This window comes from Octodon degus, unplaced genomic scaffold, assembly GCF_000260255.1.
Source record: "Octodon degus isolate 3935 unplaced genomic scaffold, OctDeg1.0 scaffold00103, whole genome shotgun sequence".
NCBI lineage: Eukaryota > Metazoa > Chordata > Mammalia > Rodentia > Octodontidae > Octodon > Octodon degus.
Genome location: NW_004524679.1, coordinates 1,584,114 through 1,590,704, shown reverse-complemented (window position 1 = coordinate 1,590,704; position 6,591 = coordinate 1,584,114).

Here is a 6,591-nt window from a genome sequence, read left to right as displayed (position 1 = left end):
TCAGTGATTCTCCTGTTTTCAGCCTCCCATGTGCTGGGAAATATAGGTGCTTTCACCATGCCCAGTCTCAATCACCATCTCAGCGCATCCCAGGGCCAGTGCTGGCATGACAGGCCAGGGATCGAACCCTGGCTGCTGTGCTTTGCCTAAGCAGCCACTTTAGTCCGCTAAGCTATCTGGCCAGCCCAAATCTACATATTTATTTTTTATTTTTTTTTTCGGTACTAGGGATTGAACCGAGGAACTTGCGCTTGCCATGCAAGTACTTATATTGCTAATCTAACTCTCCGGCCCCACCATTTTCAACTTGAATAAACTTTCTTTTTTTTTATTTTTGCGGAACAGGGGATTGAACTCAGATCCTTGCGTTTGCCAGTCAAGTGCTTGTCCTACTGAGCCATCTCCCCTGCTTGAATAAACTCTCAATATTCAGTTTTGTTATGTGATCTTACCAAATCACACATACAACTAACCCACATAATACATCTCATGAGTTATGTGAGTTTGTTTAAGCCCCAGGGTATGAACGGAAAACAGAACCATTTTATGTAGTTAAACTTATCTTCCTGAGGTGTAGCACAAAGCTGAGACACAAATGAATCAAAAAGGATGTTTCTCCACTTGGACTGTCAAATCACACAAGACCAAATCTTCACCTTTCCTGACACTTGGGATTGAGGAGTTTAATTTCTTATGTATTTTGAATTTATGTTTGTTTTCTTCGAAATTAATTTAAATCTAAATATAATCATTTACTTACAAGTAGGATTCCCTTTGGACTCTGCCCAATCACTCCATAGACCCATGCCCGATGGCACCAGTGAGTGAGAACTTCTGTCGCATTCTCAGGATACACTGATCCTGCCCTAGCCCAGGCCCAGTGAGTGTGTGGGAGAGCTTCCTCTCCTCTATTCCACTTGTCCCCTTCAGACTCAGCTCAGGCCTTGCATACAGTCATGGGATGAATTTCTGCAGCTTCAGGCCCTGCAGAGGGAGTAGGGGACAAAACCACACAGCTAGTCCAGGACCAGAATATCTTGCCAGAGGGGCACAACAGTTCCAACTCAAGGATGGCAGCAGGAAAAAGCTGAGCACAGCAGCCAGACCTAATAGAGGCACAGCTGGACAAATTCAAACTTTGTAGATCTGCACGTGAATTTCAGTAGGTGCTAAGGTTATAAATGCACCAAAGTTCTACAACAAATGTGAGAAGACAGTGCTACACAAAATTACAACAAAAAGGAGCAAAATGCAATCTCAGACCCCAAGACCACCCATAACAAATGCAGAAGACAGTAGTGCAGAATAAATTGGGAATCACAAAGCTGAAATCAATGAATCAAGAGCTTCTGAAATAAATAAAGAACTGCTGAAAGGCATAGAGGAACTCAAATATTCTAAAGAGGGACCAAAATGATCAGAACTCCATGAATGAGATCAGAAGCAGCCAACTAAATAGGGCAAACAATGAAATACAAGAGAAATAGGAGAAAACAACAGGAGGTAAATAACATGTCAATCATAAATCAATAACTCTCAATTATAACTATCAATGTAAATGGGCTCATTTCACCAATTGAGGGAAATGGACTGGCACAGTGGATTAGGAAACAAAATCCAAAAATGTGGTGTACACAAGAGATATTTAAATTATAAAGACATGCATAGGCTAAAAGTCAAAGGGTGGAAAACAATACTACATGACCCAGTACTTCATAAAATAGCCTACCTAGCTATCTTGTTCTCAGACTCGCTCAATTTCACACTAAGAATGATCAAGTGAAATAAAGAAGTCCATGGTTTAGGAGAAAAATAGAAGAGAAAGAGGTAACACTCATAATTATGTATGTATCAAAAGGAGAGCACTAAACTATATAAAACAAATCTTAATGGACATTAAAAATCTAATATCCAGTGAGACAATCTTTTTTTGTTGTTAGACAATTACAAATCTTAACTTATTAGAAGTTTTTTTTTCCACAATTTTATTGAAAAACAAATAGCAATGAGACAGTTTCAAATCAAATTGGACATTTTCAATAATAAACACATTGCATGCATTCTTCATAGGGGTTAATTGTTGTACAAGATGCAGGCATGATACACTATCAACAAACGCTACTTCAACAAATTCCTCTATTCATTAAGAGAATGTAACTATATATCTATCCTAACCATTTGAATACACAGACACAAAATGGACATTCATCTGCATCCCCTTTCCTGTTTAGTTCTGTCATTTGAATATTATAGGTGTGTTATATCAGCAAAATATTCCAAAAGAGTCCAGTAGTCCATAATAGTATTGGGACTTCCGCTTCACAGTCAATGTCAGAAATTGTTGATCTGAGTCCCCTACAGCTCAACATATCACCATGGCTTTACTTCTTATACTTCGTTTTTATTCTTTTCTGCTGGATGGTTAGGACAAAGATAAAGCAAGACATATGCAACAAGAGTTGTAGCTTTTGGGTCTGATAAGGTCAGTGAAATCCCCTCAGGATTTATCCTGAGATCTTGTACCTCAGATTATAGATCCTTTGTCAGTGTCAGCCATGTGGATGAGTCACGGACATTGCTTAGCCAATGTGCTCTCTGTGAAAGCCTGAGAGAATGTTTTCTCTTCATGTGACTATCCTTAGGCAAGTATGACAATCTTAACAGGAGACATTAACATCCCCTTATCCCAAAATGATAGGTCAACCAGACAAAAAATTAACAAAGAAGTAACAGAACTGAACCAGAGCTTGAAACAAATGGACTTCCTGGACATATACGGAGTGTTCCACCAAAACACAGCTGAATACACATTTTTCTCCGCTGCACATGGGTCATTTTCTAAAATAGACCACATACTGGACCATAGGTCATGCTGAAGTATATGCAAGAAAACAGAAATTATCCCATGCATATTATCTGACGACAGTGCAATGAAAGTGGAAATAAATGACCAAAAAATCCCACAAAAGCCCCCTAAATACATTGAAATTAAACAACACCCCATTCAAGAAACAATGGGTCACAGATGAAATTAAAAAGAAATTCACCAATATCTACAATTTAATGAAAATTCAAGCACAACTTATCGAAAGTTATGGGATGTGATGAAAGGAGACCTCAGGGGTTAACTGATAGCTGTGGACTCATACATTAGGAAAACAGAATGGAAACAAACAAAGACTCTAATTTTGCACCACCAGCATCTAGAAAAGGGAGAGTGAAACAAACCCAGAGCCCAAAGATGGAAGAAATCATACAATTAGATAAGTAATTAATTCAATTTTGAAGAAGAAAGCAGTTCATAGAATTTACAAATCAAAAAGCTGCTTCTTTGAAAGATTAAATAACATTGATAAGCACCTTTCTAGCTTCATCAAAAAGAGGAAAGAAAAAAATCAAATACAAGCAATATGTAATTAATAGGCTGGAACTAATACACGCCAAATGTAAATTCAGAAGATTATCAATAACTACTTTGAGAATCTTTACTCTCAAAGAATAGAAGACACAGAAGAAATAGAGATTTGTCAAAAACTACAAAATACCAAAACTGTATCAATAATACAGAACAATTCTCAGTAACTCAGTAACACCAAATCAAATGTGAAATGTAATAAAAAACGTACTGACAAGGAAGAGTCCAGGTCCTGATAGGTTCACTGCTGAATTCTACAACAAGTTTACAGAAGATATAATCCCTATAATCCTCTAAATCTGCACAGAAATAGAAAAGGAAGCAATCCTTTCAAAATCATTCTTTGGTGAAAGTATTATACTGATGCGAAAACAAGGAAAAGAACCAACTAAAAATGAAAACCACAGGACAATCTCCCTCATGAACATAGATGCGAAAACCCTCAATAAAATCGTAGAAAATAGGATACAGCAAATCCTCAAGAAGATCATACACCATGACCAGGTAGGATTCATCCCAGGGATGCAAGGATGGTTCAGTATACACAAATCTATAAATGTAATACACCGTTTCAATATTGCCAAATCTAGAAACCACATAATCATTTCAAATGATGCAGAAAACCCTTTTTTAATATTAATAATGCTTTTATTCATGTTGCTTTTTTATGTAGGGACTATCTCTGGGCTGGAATTTGTCTTGGTGTCCCCATTTTATTTCATTTTTATTTTCTGGGGAGTTATAGATTTATTCATTTTTTTTCTCATAATTTGATTGATAAGGAAATAGTACTGAGAGTTTCAAATAAAATTATTAAAACAGTTTCAATAATTAACACATTGCATACATTCTTCCTAGGGGTTAAATGCTGTACAAGATGATATCCTATGTACAAACACGATTAGAACAAATCACTCTATTACTTCAGAGAATGTAACTTTATATCTATCCTAACCACTTTAAATACACAGATACAAAATGGACATTAATCTGTATACCCTTTTTTGTTAAGTTCCATTATTTGAATAATATAGGGGTGTAAACTCAGCAAAATATTCTAAAAGAGTCCAGTAGTCCATAATAGTATTGAGTCTTCCACTTCACTGGCAATGTCAGAAATTGTTGACCTGAGTCCCCTACAACTCAACATAACACCATGGTTTTACTTCTTATACTTAGCTTTTATACTTTTCTGCTGGATGGTAAAGACCAAGGTAAAGCAGGAACAATGCAACAAGAGTTGTAGCTTTTGGGTCTGATAAAGTCAGTGAAATCCCCTCAGGATTTATCCTGAGATCCTGTAACTCAGATTGTAGAACTTTCTCAGTGTCAGCCATGTGGATGAGTCATGGGCATTGCTAGGCCAATGTGCTCTGTGAAAGCTTGAGAGAATGTTTTCTCTCCATGTGACTCTCCTTAGGCAAACTCTACATCATAAATCACTTTCCTCTTTGGCCCAATAATCTTGTTCAGAAAATTAGGGACACTACTGGGTTACATGATGTTACAGTACAAGTTCTCATATGTACTGAGTCTTAATTGACCTTAGAGGGCAAGGGACAAAATGTTGGCTATCCTTGCAGGCCTCCTATTTCTATAATTTGATCTGCAAGCTTAGGTTGTTAACCATCCAGAAGACAAGCTTATTGTTATTATCATACAACTTAGGCTGTAAAGCTTAACCTCACTATCTGTCTGCATATCAAACATCTTAGGCATAATAAGGAACAGGTATTTTTCATCAAGTATTGATACGTTGAACTTTAAGTCCCTACAGAATACGATAAAAGACTTTTAAAAATTAGAATATATTTTAAACATAGGCATAAAGAATTATATACTTCTTATGTTTACAAATAAGTCCAAAAATCTCTCCATATACAACATTGACGCAGCACAGTCCCAAAATTTTCCTTTTCCTATCTCTTGCTTTCATTTACCACCCCCTTCTTTTTGAACAACCATCTAACTGAGAGACATCATAGCAGAAATTGGCATTTCATGACAAACAGCCCATGTTCAGAAGACCAGAATGACAGGATCTCCATGAATGAAACTACGAGTACAAATTACCATTTGTAGTGCAGTAGCTCATTTCACAGGTATCAGTATATATAGTTAGTCAAGGTGAAAATCTTTCCAATTGACTCCTAGATTAAAAAATCTTCTGAAGATTCTCAGGATCATTGCCTTGCCCATCTTCTACATACAACTGTATGGCTTGACTTACTCATGTTTCCTAGCTCTTCTCTTTCCCCTCTCTTGATTAGTTAATCCTTCAGATCCTGCTTTCCTTTTACTTGTATTATACCTTTCAATTTGTATTTCTTCTTTTGTGTTCTTATACTAAGGAGACTATATGATATTTACACATGTGTGTCTGGCTTATTTAACTTATGAGTATATGTTCAAGTGGCATCCACTTCAATATAAAGGTTTCGAGATTATCATTCTTAATGGCTGAAAAATACTCCATTGTGTAAAATTACCACATCTTTTTCAACCATTCCTCAGGTGATGGGCATGTTGGTCTTTTCCAAGATTTTACTATCACAAATTGTGGTGCTATGAACATATACACACATATATCACTACGACATGATGTTTGCAGATCCTCTGAGAAAATTCCCATTAGAGAAATAGCTAGTTTAAATGGGATTTCCAGTCCAACTTTTCTAAGGAGTCTCCATACTGATTTCCATTATGGTTGCACCAGTCTACACTCCCACCAGCAGTGGAGAAGGGTTCCTTTTTCCTCACATCTCCAACATTTGTTGTTGGGTGATTTCTCTATGATAGCCATTCTTTCTGGGGTGAAATGACATCTCAACGTTGTTTTAATTTGCATTTCGTGGATGGCTAGTGATGTGGAGCATTTTTTCATATATTTATTCTCTTCTTTAATTTCTTCCTCTGAGAAGTGTGTTTTCATCTCGGATGCCCATTTCTGGAATGGGTCTTTAAATTTTGGAGACCTAGTGTTATTTAGTTCTTTATAAATGCTAGAGAGCAGACCTTTGTCAGAGTAATTATTTGTCATTATTTTTTCCAAAGTTGTGGTTTGCTTTCCAATTTTTTGGTAATTTCCTTTGACATGAAGAACTTCTCAGTAAGAGCATTTCCCAGTTGTTAATTCTTTCAACTGTTTCCCATGCAATTTGATTTCTGTCCATGAA